Source organism: Trachemys scripta, chromosome 13 (genome assembly GCF_013100865.1).
Source record: "Trachemys scripta elegans isolate TJP31775 chromosome 13, CAS_Tse_1.0, whole genome shotgun sequence".
NCBI classification, from domain to species: Eukaryota; Metazoa; Chordata; order Testudines; family Emydidae; genus Trachemys; species Trachemys scripta.
In genome coordinates, this window is record NC_048310.1 from 15,318,571 (window position 1) to 15,330,614 (window position 12,044).

The following is a 12,044-nucleotide window of genomic DNA, read 5'->3' on the forward strand; positions in this document are numbered from 1 at the left end:
GACTCTCCTTAAATAGGGGAGAAGAAATACATTTACTGTCTTTGTGTTGTGTGATTCTACAATGGCTAGCCCTGTTGGGTCCTCGACCAGGATGCAGGCTCCTGGCTTTACCCCAATACAAATAATTAATAAATAATAATAATTGGGGTGGGGGGGAGGTTTGAAATCTTGAATTTTTTCATGAATGCTGCAAATTTCTGGCAATTTGTCACACACCATCTACCTTTAAATCAGTTTCCCTATCAGATCCACTATATGTGAAGCATTTGATCCTGTGCACCTAGGATCAATTCTCATTCCTCTATTGATCTCTTTTAATCTGCGTATGGGCTGCAAGATAGGAGCCACAGTGAAAGCCAATTTCAACACAACTTCTTTTCCACAAGCTCTATTAAGCACATCTCACTCCAAAATACTGGAAACTCCATTGAATTACTAGAGTCATTGGAGATAGATATATATTCTACTTTTTTTTGTGTGTGTGTGTGTGTATTTTTCTTTTTTTAAGGGATGAAAACCTGCAGAATGTTTGTATGCAAACATGGTAAAATGTTTTGTAATAAATTAGTCTAAGACTCTCTCTCTTTAGTGTATACCTCTTTTCTGAGAGGACAAAACATTAGATAAAGGCATAATCTCGATTTTGTTTGTTTGTTTTGTTTGACGATTGATTTGTGATTTCCTTCATATTTCACAAAAGGTAGTTAAAATAACACAATTTCTCACTTTTTTGTTCCCTCCTTTGCTGCACTTTTTTTTTCTGACACTTTGCTGAGATGCTGACTTTGCCTCAGTTACTCTTGTAGAAATAAAGTTGAAAGTGAAACACATTTATTTTTGTAAGTAGAATGAGGCTACATCTACTTAAGTTGGCAACAAATGTCTTACACTTGGGTGTCCAACAAGGCAATAAGAAAGCATGTATCAACTGCCCTCTTACTAAAAAATAAACAAACAACCCCCGTCCCCCCCCACACCCACACCCCTTTTATGGAGGTGAGCTTGGTGCTTCTGGTATGAAATCACTCTTTAAGCCACTTGCTCTTGAAAAAAATAATTGAGCAATCGTCTTGGTGTGATGGAACCCAAATTAACTTCAGTGAATGTAATATGGATTTACAATGAGTAGATGGATTGGATCCTGGTCCTGATGGTGACTGTTGCAAAAAGCATAGACAAATGTTTCAATTTACAGTTTCCTTCTCATTCTTCTGATGGAAGGAACCACACCACCTCCCCCCGCCCACCAATCTGTTGTGAACTGCAGGGGGGCCCCTGAGGCTGAATTACCTAGATTTGAGGGGAGAAACCAAACTGGGTCCTTCACTAGATCTCTTACTGCTCCCCGCAGTGCAAAGCCACGGTTACCATGGGATAAGAACAATAGGGGAGCATATGCCTAGGTGACACTACCTTTTCCCTTGTATGTGTGGTCTCTGTTTTTAATGAGTTCTTAAGATAACTCTTTTATTGCATGTGTATCTACGCACTGATATAGCATCCCAATTTTCTTCCCCCAATTATTATTTGTAATTAATATTTGATATTAATTTGTAATATTAATTATTGATAATTTCCAGTTACCTGTTGTTACTCCCAGTGTTAGCTTTCAAAATCCAAAACGAAACTGATTTAACAATGTTTATATTAAGATTCAAACCCCATAGTGCCAATGGCTTTCTTCTGATGCCTAAGGGCAGCAGGCACAGTACAACATTCCTCTTGATTATCTGGATGGCTGAGAGTCATTTTCTCATTATGAACTAATTTACTATGCAAGAATCTCAATCTCATCTGTTTTACTACCAGCGCTGTCTGTAGCACTTGCCAGGAGCACTCACTTAGCTAATGCTACTTTGAGGGTTGGCTAAAGTGCTGAAGTCACAGGAGGAGACCCCTAGTCTGACCACAACGCCATACCTAGGGACATTGCAGCCTAAGCTTTGGATTAAGATACAAGTGTGATCACCTGGTAAAGCTCACCTATTGTCAGAGGGACCATGTGTATGGCAGAACCACTGCATCACTCATGCACGAAGATGGGAAATGGCTGGAACAGTCATACAGGGGGACTTCTATCAATCCTGAACACTATGCAGAAGAGCTCAGTGAATGATGTGAGCCTAGCATGGATACTCGTGTGAGGGAGGGGACAAATGGGGGCAGGCAACTGGATCCAAAGGTCATAAAATGTCTCAGTGGAGTCACATAAGGATCATTGCTAAACTTGGTCCAAACACTTTTAAAATTCACAAAAGAGATTGAAATGTCAGAGCAGTGGTGGCATTTGTCCTTCGGGAGGACCCCTGCAAAGTTCAATTCCAGGGCCCCTAGCAATGACCTCATGTGTACAGTGCATACAAGGTCACGTTGTGTAGAGGATGGCATTTTGTAGATCAAAATGGTGTCCTTCATGAGGCAAGGTGAGTACAAGGTCACACTGTACCATTTTGAGCCCCGGGTGGCACCCAGCAGAATGGAACAGCTGATGCCCAGTGGACTGGATCTGCTTCCTTTGGGCCCCCTGTGATTGCATGGGTTGCCAGTGCCTAATACCACCACTATTTCAAGGTAGTTTATATCTTGCAGGGTTTAAAGCAAATCCATCTTTCTGTTTTCAAACTGTTTTCATCAATTTTTAATTGCATTGATTCATCAAAAATCTTACAGAAACTATTGCCAAAATGGCTATCAACTTTTAATGAAAACCAGGTTTTTGGTAAAAGACAATTTTGATAACTTTATCAAAAATTCAGTTAAAAATGTTGGAAAAATGAAGCACATTGAAATTAAATTTTCCCACCTCCTCACAGCCCATATATTCAAATGAAGGTTTCTGACCCAAAGTACTTTAATTCTTCCTGCTGCTGGTCATGTGAGAGTTGCTGCCATTTGTACTAGCAACAACTCCCTAATAATTGCTGCCACTTTCTTTTATTCTTAATACGGATTAAGCTACTTTAGGGTCAGAGTTTTCTGCCAGAGTTGTTTTTTCTTCTCTGTTCTCACTACTGAGAGTTTAAATGCTACTAAATGCAAGACTAACTTTTTGTATCTAGATCTACAGAAAAAAACAGTGCATCAACAGTGAAAACGAGCCAAAAAAAATGGCTGGTTTTCCCTTAAATGTTGTCCCCGTCCCCCCAAGCTATTTTCACAAGAGAAAATGGTGGCAGAGGCAAACCCCTCTTTCCACCCCCCACATTTTGCCTTGGTCACACATTTGTTTAGTTACAGATGAGAGTTCCACTCTCTTCTGTATCAGTAATGGGTGCACTTTGCCTTGGATCGTATTGCTCCGCTGTGTTAGGTGCTGTATGAACACATGCAGTGAATAATTGAACTCCCATATTCCATTATAAAGCACACCTTATGTCTCCACTTAGCACTAAGCAGTCACTTTGACAAAACCTGCTTCAGGTGTATGGTGACAACTCATTAGATAAAAACATCAAAAATATTGCTATCTTTTTTTTTTCTTCCCACTTCTTTTGAAAAGAAACCTAAAAACCCGATCTGCTTATTTTACTATGAGCATCTCTGCACACTGGGCCAACTCCTGTGGGCCTAAAGAGTGGCCATGGTATCTCTCAGGTGCAGTGGTACCAATGAGATTCTGCTACACAAAAGGATCAGCAGCTCAACAGATCCACTGCTCACAGCTCAGATCCAGTAGGGTTTCTATGCACCATAAGCCACAGGGAGATCTATCCCCCAAAGAGGAATGGGGGAGGAGCAGGGCTTAGAGGAGTGGTCCAGTCACTGCATGGGAAGGGGACAACTGAGCTGCAGGGACTAGAGCAGCCTTAAGCCTCTAATAATGGTACAGTTCTGCTGCTGGTGTGTGTGGGGGGGGGGGAGGGGGGGAGGGAGGATTCCACCAGCTGTCCCCAATACACTGTAGGTGATGCTCATTGGGACTGTGTGCTGGGAGAAGATTTGGAACATGATGCCTGCTTTGAATAGCTGTATAATGTATAATAGCATGCAGTGAACAGCATAGAGCATTAGCACCCACTGACACAAATACAACTATATTTCTAGTAGCTCGCTACATAAAAAGGGGGCTTATCTATTCTGGAAAGGTACTAAGTATTTTGGCAGGAGTGGATGTCTCCTGACATCTTTGCCCTAAGAAATATCTATCAATTTGACTGAACAGTACTTCAAATGAGGACTAAGATGTTGTTTCAGAAAGATCTGGTTTATTTTAGAATGCATACAAACAGAATATTATGAAATGTCTCAGGACATTTAAAAGCATGTGAATAATTTCACTCGTGCACTATAGTATGAACAGTGAACTGAGCAGGGCTAGAATGTGAATAAATTTTCTCACATGTGTAAGTGTTCAAAGGATCAAGCCATTAGATGGTATCAAGTCATATTTTAACACTAACAACTCTTATGGTCATTGACAATAAATGGGGATCAATAGACACAATACTGTAACTTCCCTCCAACTGTCAAACAACAATGTGATCAGATTTTAACATCTATGGCATTTTAAAGAAGTTAATTTTGCAATTCCATTACAAAATGTAATGTGTAATTGATAAAATGTCATAAAATTCTGATTGTTTTATTTGATTTTAAAGGTCATTCAATAAGGTGATTTTCACTGATTAACATGAAATGCAGGGAACCAGATGTTAAAATAATCTTGTCTATTGAATGAGTACACTTAGCCTAATAATACGAGCACAAAAATGTGAGACTTTCTGCTAAACCTTTTTTATCTCAATTTTAAAAATCCTCAAATTCATTAGGACCAACCGAATCCTACCAATGATAAATCATTCCATTTTTAGATTGCATGGTATTTTGATATTTAAAATGCACAAAATCTGGCAATTGTTTAGAAATGAAGCATCAGCAAAGAAGATTATTGGTCTACCTAAATAATAATACAACCATTAAGAGGATAACATTTTCTAATTGCAATTACATGCCTTAATTTTAAAGAAGCTATCATTTACAATAATTTGGCAGATTCAGTCCATATTTCTTTAACAAATTTATTTCTTCATTATGCCTCAAAACAAATTTATGGTGCATTTATGTTAGTGGAGATAATTCGCTTAGTTTATTATGAATGGAAATCAGTAATTACATACAATCTCATTTTCTACAGACATAAAGTTAATTCATGGTAGTAATTTTACACAGAATATTAGCCTGTGTTAGTTATGATGAAAATGTTACTGTGGCAAATGCCTCTATTATGGGTATAATTTCCTTGGACTTGATGAAAAAGGAAATATTGACTTAGTAATAACACTTCAGTGGTTGATTTTCTGACAAATCTGGGTCATTCTAGTGATTCATTATTGGTTATAGACAACAAAGCTTTCATCTGTCCCTAAAATAAGAACTTCTACAAACTTTTCCAATGAAGCAGAGAAGCTTATTTAAAAAAATAAGGCAATGTTCACAAAGTCAACTGGTGTAGAACATCAAGCTGAATATCAGGAAAAGCTCCTCAGCACTAAAATGCATTAGGCTCTGGAATACATTCCCAAGAGAATTTGGAGGTAATCCCATTGCTTAAAAACTTTTAAAGCTAAGATGGACAGAAAAAAATATATATATCGGTAACTGGAGTGAGTGAACAATTCTGCATTAGCAGGGAGCTGACTTGGATGTTATAACAGCCCTTTTCAGTTTTCTACCTTCTATTATTCTATGAAACGACGATTGACATTTAACAAAATGGGCTTTGTTTGCTAAAGTATTAGGTACATAACTGCACAGGCAAAATTTGAGAACACTTGCATGCTTAATTATTATGGACAATTGCCTCTTTTACACATGGAAATTGGTTAAATGTATAACTACATGACCTATTATTATAGATTGTTGTTTTTATGACCTATTAGTGTAACTTGTGGTCACAGTTACCTATGTGCAGTTCAGCGGTGGTAACTGCATGTGTAAATAAAGTACAATTGCACAACTACGGAATTATTTGTCCCCCTTAAATCAGGCCCAGTGTGTCAGCCTGGAATTTTCTTATAGTGGTGAAGGGAAGCTATAAATATTTGACATTCTCTTTTATGTGATTGGAGATCTGTGTATGCTTCTGGCTTAGGTATTAAAATTGATGAGCCAGCATCTTCAATGTTTTTTGTACCCAGTATGTGATGCAACTTACTATTGTTGTATGGAGTAATATAAATGGGTGTCTTCTACCTATTTTGTGTCTGCAGGGGCTCCATGGATTTGATCAAATATTCCATTTGAAACTGCTTCTTAGATATGTACCTTCCAATTTCAGTGATGGGATTAAAAACAAACAAGAACAGTAAGCCTTTTGGAAGTCTGACTTCCATGGGGTATTGGGTAATGCTAAATTGTCTTATTCTTCCAAATATGTTGCTAAGTAAAGCTTGTGTTCTCCTCATTGAGCAGAAGGAACACAAATCTGTCATTAGCCTTTATATCACAGAACGAAGAAAAAACAAAGATACACACTGTAAAATATCTACCATCTCATTAAAAATAAATGAGCTTTGGCAAACTCTAAATGCTTAGAAATGAGACATTACCCAAGTGTTTAAACTGGGAAGGCTGAATTACTTGTGGGATAGTTTAAGGAACTGTTTGACCTCAAGAAATATTATAGAAATTATTGATTGCTACCGTGTCACATTTGTTGAAATATTTATTTAAACGTTTCACCTTAAACCGTATTTAAAGTCAAGAAAGCACATGGAGCTCTGGCAGCATTTGAAAATGTTTATCGCAAGAGAAACTGACATGTCATAAAATATTTCTTGCATAAATTAACAGGATCAGAGATGAAAAATACCAACACCAAGATTTTCCAAAGTGATGAGTGATTTTAGGTGCTTCAGTCTTCTGAGCATTCATCTTCAGACCTCTGAGATGTAACTAATTTTCAGAACATGCCAAACACCCATCCGGTGACAACTAGGTTGCTTTAAAGCACCACAAGCTGGGCACCCCCACAATAGAGGCACTGGTAAGAACATATGAGTTTCACAAGTTAGTTGTGTGGTGGTTTGTGAAAAAATATTTTCTCTTGTTTGTATTAAACTTTCTGCCTATTAATTACAGTGGGTGTTCCCTGGTTTTTGTATTGTGTGAAAGGTTAAATAACACTTTGTCTATGCACTTTTTCCACACTGTGATTTTATAGAGCTCTAATATAGCTCCCCTCCACCTCCCCTTACTCATCTCTTTTTACTAAGCTGAACAGCCCTAATCTTTTTAGCCTTTCCTTATATGGCAGACACTCCATACCCTTCTGTGGTCCAATAATCACTATAGAATCATAGAATCATAGAATATCAGAGTTGGAAGGGACCTCAAGAGGTCATCTAGTCCAACCCCCTGCTCAAAGCAGGACCAATTCCCAGCTAAATCATCCCAGCCAGGGCTTTGTCAAGCCGGGCCTTAAAAACCTCCAAGGAAGGAGACTCCACCACCTCCCTAGGTAACGCATTCCAGTGTTTCACCACCCTCCTAGTGAAATAGTTTTTCCTGATATCCAACCTGGACCTCCCCCACTGCAACCTGAGACCATTGCTCCTTGTTCTGTCATCTGCCACCACTGAGAACAGCCGAGCTCCATCCTCTTTGGAACCCCCCTTCAGGTAGTTGAAGGCTGCTATCAAATCCCCCCTCATTCTTCTCTTCTGGAGACTAAACAATCCCAGTTCTCTCAGCCTCTCCTCATAAGTCATGTGCTCCAGACCCCTAATCATTTTTGTTTCCCTCCGCTGGACTCTTTCCAATTTTTCCACATGTTGGAAAATGCTGACAAAAATGAAACTCCAGTATTTAAAGGAACTTACAATATGCTTTATTGGGCAGCTATGGTCTCTGATTACCCTTTTGGCAATATCAAACCAAGTAATCACATATTCCCTCTTTTGGTCCTCCATATTTATGCCAAACCCTTAAGCATCCTCACTATCATTTCACCCATATCATAATTTCAAAGTTCCATGTCTTGGCCACCATCCTTCTGAAAGAGCAAAGTTGGATGACAAAGCTCCCTTGGCAATACTCTTTAACTGGCTACTAGGGTTGCTCTCAATAATTTCCTCTCCTCCAAGACACAACTGCTCTGTGTCCATTGGCTGAGTGTGGGATTTTGAGACCAAGACTGACAATAGAACCCAACACTTGAATAACATGAGAGGAGCAGAATAATATAACCAAGTTAGTGGGGAAATAGCTTGGATTAACATTAGTTTATATTGAGCAATAGCATTGTCACAGGGAGTCTGGTGGCACCTTAAAGACTATGCCCAAACAGATCTGTTAGTCTTTAAGGTGCCACCAGACTCCTTGTTGTTTTTGTAGATACAGACTAACACGACTACCCCCTGATAATTGTCACAGGGTTCATCCACTGCTGGGTGGCTTCCTTGTAGCTACATCTGGGAAATCTGCTCTCTTTCAATCTGACACCCACTTCTGTTGTTCATTCACCTCAAAGCTTCTTTCTTCACAGAAATCATACAAATGACTGGAAGGGGCCTTGATTGGTCATCTAGTTCAGTCCCTGTAATGGGGCACATGACTAAGTATTATCCAGACATTCCTGACAGGTGTTTGTCTAACCTGTTCTTAAAAACATCCAACCTCTCTAGTATCAGAGGGATAGCCATGTTAGTCTGTATCCACAAAAACAATGAGGAGTCCGGTGACACCTTAAAGACTAACAGTTCTATTTGGGCATAAGCTTTTGTGGGTAAAAATGCATCTGAAGAAGTTTGTTTGTTTGTTTGTTTTTTTAAATCCCAAATTAACTACCCTGACAGTTAGGAAGTGTTTCCTAATGTCTAACCTAAATCTCCCTTGTTACAGTTTAAGCCCTTTACTTCTTGCCCTGTCCTCGGTGGTTACGGAGAACAATTTATCACCTTCCTCTTTATAACAGCCTTTTATGTACTTGAAGATCTTTTCTTGTAGGTCATGATTTCTAGACCTTTAATCATTTTTTGCTGCTCTCCACTGGACTTTCTCCAATTTTTCCACATCTCTTCCGAAGTACGGAGCCCAGAACTGAAAACTATACTCCAACTGAGGCCTTATCCATGCTGAGTAGATTGGAAGAGTTTTTTCTTGAGTCTTGCTTACAACACTCCTGCTAATACTGAGCATGACTGAGCTCTCCAGCTAGGTTACTATATAATCCCCACTTCTGGTGTACCAAAGTCCCTCTGGACCAGCTGTCTGGTTGACATCTCCCACAATCCTGTGTCACTTCCCAGTAGATGGTAGGGGAACCCAGGCTCGCCTGCTACTCTGGGTTCCAGCCCAAAGACCCTACAATAGGAGCCAAGCTCAGCATTATCTCTAACCTTGCTGCTCTTTCCCTGGGCTGCTTCCTACTCCACCTCCCAGAGGCTTCCTTCTCCATCCTTCTAGGTAAAACTTTCCACCAGGACCCAGGGCTTCTCTCTCTCCCTGGGTTTCCTCCTTTTCCCTCTCTAAGACCAGAGAGTGACTGCTAGCATCCACACTGCAGCCCTCCTCTGTTCTCAGCTTGCTGGCTTTATACAAGGTCAGCCCGACCCTGCCCACCTTCCTCATCAATTAGTCTTTCACTCTGAGACTGTTCCCCAGATACAACCTATCAGGTTAATTGTTTTAACAATCTGCTCTGCCTTATGTGCGATGGACACACCACAGTGCGTATGTTCATATTTTATAAAGAAACTACACCCGGATTTCTTAAATCCAACTTTAGGGCTGCTCCTCAGGTGACTGGGGAGCAGTTATGAGCATAATTTTCTATTATCCCATGGTTCTCAGATACTATGATGTTGGGGACCATAAAAATACCTAGATAATATCCATGAGAGTAGGGAATTAATCCAGAAGCACAATCATGAGTATAGTCATTTAACATATTGTGCATCCACTCCATACATCTAGAGCAGGACACATTTAGTGGGTAGATATCTTAAAGACACTGGTCCTGCATTGCCTCAATCAACAATTGAGAGTCTCCCCTCCTCCCGCGCGCCAAAAAAAAAAAAGTGAATACGGAAGCAAACGTTTGACCAGAAATGCATCTTTAACTATGGGCTTTCCCCTGCTCCCACTGAAGTCAGTTGTAGAACTCAGCAGCAAATGGGATATTTTGATCATTTTAAAACTTTTTTTCAAAAGTTTTTGGAATTGGCATATTTATCAAAACTGACCCTTCCCTTTGGACAGTTTCACTTTTGATGAATCAGCTTTTTCTGTTGAAATAACATTTCATCAGAAAAATCCCGACCAGCTCTAGTCAATGGCCAAACTCCCTATGGTGCAGGACAAAGCCCCAACTTCTGAGGGAACACCTACTGAGATAAAAGACCTGTAACACGGCCACGGCTGGTCGAGGTCAGTTGACTTGGATTCACAGACCTTTGGCTGTTGGGCTAAAAATTGCTGTCTAGCCGTTCGGGTTTGGGCTCCAGCCCAAGATCTGGGACCCTCCACCCTTTCAGGGTCCCAAAGTGCAGGCTCCAACCCCAGCCTGAGTATCTACACAGAGATTTTTTTTCAGCCCTAGAGTCCAAGTCAGCTGACCTAGGCCAGGCACTATTTTTTTTTTTTAATTTCTGTATAGACATAGCCTGAAGATCAACAGTAGCATTGGTAGGAAATTTTCTATTGGAATAATCTTCTGGCACAAAAGGCCCAAAATCAGAATTTTCTGCAGGAAAATTTCAGTTTTACCAGAAAAATTTGATATTTTTTTTCCTGTCAGCAAAGACTGAAATGATGGCTGCCTATGTGGATGACTTGTCCATTTCACTTTCAGCCTGCAGGGAGAAAGCAAAATTGATGAGCCTTCCAGACAGGAAGCTGGGGAACTGCAACCAGACTGCTAGGGGCATGAAGGATGAGTGCTCTGCAGTCCGACTGTCCGAGAGACAGTTTGTGGTCTTTTGAATGTCCCCTGAACGCCTGAAATTCTTTATAGGGAAATGTTAATGCTACATGAAAATTATCCTAAATGAAAGGAGCCCTGGCTCTACTGCCATAAAAGTGTTAAACATCACAATTAGAAAAAATTGTGGTAAAGTCTGGTAAAATCAAAAAAGAAGTATTTCAAAGGAAACTGTGGGAAACATTTTCTTATAAGGTTGTGTGTGTCTGTGTCTGTAAAAAAAAAAACAGTATTCTGAGATGTTTTGTAGCTTTGGATCCCTGAGTTCAATGTTTTGCCAATGGGAATGAATTTTACAGTATATAAAATTCTGCTTCATTTCTAGGAGAAATATTGAAGTGGTTAATGTCAGTCTGTTCCTTATAATCTTCATAGTCTGTGTCCCTTTTTTTAATCTTGACTCCAATGTTGCAACGTATTCAGAGAGCTAAGATGTAAGGCTACCTTCTGAAAGAAATCATATATATATAAAACAAAAGAGTTAAAACATTATGCAAATCAGAACATCTCAAGGAGAAGATGAAAGAAATTGGAGATTACAATGTCATTCTTCAAACAAAAAAGTTATTCTGGAAATACTTTATTAGTTCAAAATTAACTCAGAAGTGAATATTACTTCGAAGAAAGACTAAATGGACTTTCAAATGGTGCAGTAGAGCATCCAAACAGTTACTGTAATGGTTATGATTACATGGACTTTATTAGCGATAGCTAGCTCTGTTAAAGTAGATCTTTCAAATACAGTGAGATTTTTTTTAAACAATTACAGAATAGACTCAGAGCTGAAAAGCAATTGAAGAGAAATACAATGAGATTTTTTTTTCCACCTCCTCAGTGATCAGAGAACTAAACATTCTGAAGTATTCATTTCACCTTCTTGGAAAGTAAAAGAAAAACCTATAGTATGTAGAATAATACAAATGTTAAATTCTGAGGCTATTAACAACTTCAAGAAAAGTGTCACCACATAAAGCTCATTTCCTCTTACTTCTCTATATCAAATCAAGTGCTATTATTTCTGATCATTTCAATCGTTAAGTGTTTTATATGAACTACTCTACAGGAATATGAATGTGGTCTTTCATACCCTCATTACTCTTCCAGAGGGTTGGCTAAAGGCAGA

The 12,044-nt window shown here is 39.2% G+C and overlaps 1 long non-coding RNA gene across 1 annotated transcript in view; it reads left to right on the top strand.

The window, feature by feature from the left end:
• The window catches only part of LOC117886641, a 79,053-nt gene that overhangs the window by 47,426 nt on the left and 19,583 nt on the right, over positions 1-12,044 (top strand). The window contains exon 5 of the long non-coding RNA XR_004648010.1: positions 6,793-6,985. This is a non-coding gene — a long non-coding RNA (uncharacterized LOC117886641). The remainder of the gene's footprint in view (positions 1-6,792; positions 6,986-12,044) is intronic.